Genomic DNA, 4,065 nt, shown 5'->3' on the forward strand with positions numbered 1-4,065 from the left:
GTTCCCTTCTGAATACTTAAAGGCAGTTTACTAGTTGGTAAGTAAAGCTGTATCCGGTATATGTTACAAACTCATAGCAAATAGACATGCACAGCCCATTTCAATTATCAGGAAGTGAACTATTGCCCTGAAATAATTTTGGTTTTTGAATCATGGCTCTGTGCGTGTGTGTGTGTCGGTTGATCTGTCTGAGGCGGTGTTAATGCTTTTCTTCAATTAATATATGCATATGTAATGATCTATGTGTTTCTTACTAGAGTTTTCCTTTCTTTTGACTGCTCTTTAGAGTAGATATTTCAACTTTATTATTATGGATAGCTAGATAAACAAATCTAAGGTCTCTGCAGGCCTTAGTAGTAGTTCAACAGCAATCCCATCCCCATTGTTTTAAATCATATAGTCTGAGATGTATTAACAGTAGAGGTCCAGATTCTCCTGTGCCTGGCTGTGCTTGCTGCAGGGTAAGAGAGCTGGTTATAGCTCCCAGCTTCTCAACATTCCTTGGTTCTGATGTGGCTTAGAGCAGCATAGGGGCGGCTTTAGTTTCTGACAGTTCATGTGGTCCGTAAGCAACCAAACACCCATCAAGAATTAGTCATCATACCTCATCGCTCCCTGCTATGACATCTTCATAGGTGTGGGGTTGTTTGGCCCTACACAAGGGACTTGTGAGATAGCTAGTTATAACTAGGTGCTGACCTCTTGTGCTACTTAGGAGAAGGGAATCTGGCTTATGTTTTGTAAGTCCTGATTTCAAGGTAGGCCTGGACTGGATATTGGCAGTTTTCCAGTCCTGAGAATTGGCCTTTCAAGATTCAACATAGCAATGCTTTTTACACTAGAGTCATAACAGTTATCAATACTCACAATAGACAGTGAGTATGGAACTGTTTGGCTGGACATGACTCTTGTGTTTTGAATTATAATTGCAAGCCCCTTAGGCCAGAGAAAATGTTATCTTAAATTTAGTGTTTTATGTGGAGTGGTTATTAGATACTGATGTGGGGGTGTCTGGTGACTTAAATGAGATAAAATCTTTACAGGTTCTGAAAAATTTAGAGAGTGGAAAAAACACCTTGAACTTTAGTAGTGACATTTATTTTGTTAGTATTCAGAATTATGTGAAAGGCAGTTCTTAATAATGTGCTCAAGTGTTCAACAGTGTATTTTGAGACTCGCTCCTGCTTACAAAATGTCAACACATTTGTCAAGATGAATTACTGTAATGGTGGATTTTTAATAGAAAAATGAGACGGCAGGAAAGATGCAGTGAAATAATAGGTATATTTTAATGGCCTTGTCTCCATGCAGGCTTTGACTTAGAGAACATAGGGATGCCCCCTACTAGAATAATTGGTTAAATATTCTGCCTCTGATAGTAGTCAGTACTCACTGCTGAACAGGTAGGTACAAAATACCCCATAATTTTGATTGCATAATAAGATATCCTTGTTGGGGTTTTCTTCCAAAATCCTTAAATTAGAGGTTGGGTATAGCAGAATAATAATCTACATTCCTTCTAAATATCTTTTAGTCTATGTAATGTAACTGACAATGCCCTTATTATTTTTGTCTAATTTTATTGTACCTGTTGCAGGGCACCAAGGGGTGCCTGCACCTTTAAGGGCAGAAACAGCTTAGCAAAGGAGCCTGGCAGGCTACACAGAGCTCCATAGCTGCAGGTTGCCTGAGTAACAGGCTAGCAAGGTAATTAGCCGGCACCTGCAGGCGGTCAGCTGATTGGAAGGAGTCAGAGCCCAGGGCACATATGAGCTCAGGGTTGGGGCTGGCTGGGGTGACTCTCTCTTTGGCAAGTGCCAGGAGAAGGAGCTCCTGCACAAGAGAGCAGCCTAATGCATCTGACTGCCTGTTTTGTTACCTCCAAATACAGCAAGACTCTAGGGGCTCACAAGGTGCCCAGAGCTGAGGGATCTGGTAGTCTAAGGGTGGGAGTTTACCCTCTTAAAGAGGCAGAACGCTGCCTTTATCATTAATGTTATGTTGTAGCCCAGGGACTTAGGTTTGTGTTGTTGTTTGAACCAGTGTATTGGGAAGAGGCTAATAGGGGAAGAGGAGGGCTCATTGGGGGCTCACAATTGTGTAGAGCCCAGAGGGGTGCAGTCTCAGGAGCTGTGGAGAGCCCAGCACCAGACAGGCATGAACTGCAAGGGGCCGGAGAGCCCAGTGCCAGAGGGTCACAAGCTGCAAGAGCCAGGGACCCAGTAATAAGAGGAGTTTGTAGGCTAGTGCTTCAAAGGCAGGCCTAACACAGTGGGTCTAGGCTAGAAGGCTTAGCTATATCCAAGGGGCAGAGTCCGAGTAGGCCGAGGCCTCAATGGAGCATAATTGCAATGTAACGCCTGCAAGGCACAGGGCATGGTAAAAGGGCAGTTGGAGCCATGCAATTGGCCCATAAGGCCTGAGGTGCCTCATGCAGCACCATACTGAAGAGTGGACTGCAAAAGGCCTACAGGTCAGACAGCTTGAGTATAAGGTGCAGTGAACCAGGACTAAGCGAAGGCTCATGGGTAGCCTCCCGGGTTAAATTTCCATCAAAGATGTGGCAGGTGAGGTAACAGGGAGCCCTCAGGGCAGAGCTTGCATGGTCGCAGAGCCACCAGGGGCATCACAGCCACCCCTGGGAATCTTGCTCCATGACAGTATCCTACTAAGTACTGACCTTCGGTATATAGTGGCATCAAATTCCACATGTTAGTTCAGTGTTGCATTAACAAAATCAGGCTTAAATGTTTACTGTTCCAGTGTAATTGAATGTCTCTCTTGTTTTCTTTCATTATAAGACAGGAAATAAGCATGTCAGATTTATCATTCATTGTTTTGTATTCCTTTAATATATTATGTTATTGAGAGCAGCATAAATGTGGAGTAATGCCACAAATCTCCCTGGAGTCATCTTGGATGTACATATTTGTCACTGAGATCAGAGGGTATGAAAAAATATAACTTTAAACCAATTTAAAAGGGGGTGGCTTGGGAGGGTACATCAGCTGTTAGGTTAAAGCTACTACATCTGCATGATCCAAAAGTGATACAAATTAGCTAAATCCCTATGAGTTTAACCCTGAATGAAATCCCAGTTGTTTTGCTATACTAATAGTACTATGTAAACATGCAGATGTAATGGTTGCATTATGCCAACAAATCAGTATCATTTGCTGTTATGTAACTGTTATATCGGTTTATGCCTAGAAACTAAACCATAGTCCTTTGGGTTGGTTGCCTTTTTGTTTTTATTTTAATTTACAAAACTCTTGCCTTCCATTTCCCTTTGAAATCTTTCTTTCACTTAAAATAAGCTATAAATTAAAATATGCAAAGTACTTGATATGCAGGTCACTTCCATGATGCTTACTGCCCATATATAATGATAACTAATTGTCAAATGCTAGAATACCACTTTTTAGTTTCTCATGGTTGCTAGAGGTCAGAAGAATCTTAAAAACTAGTTACACAAGGAAATATGTATTCTGTCCCTTGAGGCATAATTCAAATGCATTAGTGTCTTTCATGACCACCAAGTTTGTGTCCCTGCTCTGAGATCTGAATCGGATTTCTAGACCCAGCCAGGGCACTTTGATATATTTATACCGTTATATATATAACAGAAATACCATTAACTTCAAAAACCTAAAAATTATTTTTAAATTTATATATAAAATAATTTTTAGGTTTTTGAAGTTAATGGTATTTCCAAAAATGAGAAATGTTGCTAACATAGGTTTTAGATAGGTCTGAGGCATTTGACCAAATATGTAACTGAAGAAATTTAGCTGAGAGCTCTAAGATCTGGGAGTCAACCCTAAGCTTCACATTAGGTGATGTAGCCAGAATCCTCACAGGCCACGTGTTTGTGCTCAGTGTAGGTGCAGCAAAGAGGTGAAATTTCTTCCCTCAGACTGAGATGAGTGGAACAAGTCATTACGTAGCTTTGGGCCCTTACCTTCACCCAGTCCTATCATGTATTTCTGTGACGTAAGATTATAGGCTCCTTCCCATGGTCTTTCCCTGCAGGATCTGCTTGGGGAAAGACCTAATTTTAATGAC

The 4,065-nt window shown here is 41.4% G+C and overlaps 1 protein-coding gene across 1 annotated transcript in view; it reads left to right on the forward strand.

The window, feature by feature from the left end:
- NRG1 (neuregulin 1) overlaps positions 1-4,065 on the forward strand; it is a 356,475-nt gene that overhangs the window by 123,294 nt on the left and 229,116 nt on the right. The window lies entirely within an intron of this gene.

The sequence above is a fragment of the Gavialis gangeticus genome, unplaced genomic scaffold (genome assembly GCF_001723915.1).
Source record: "Gavialis gangeticus isolate Ggan-Ray unplaced genomic scaffold, GavGan_comp1, whole genome shotgun sequence".
NCBI lineage: Eukaryota > Metazoa > Chordata > Crocodylia > Gavialidae > Gavialis > Gavialis gangeticus.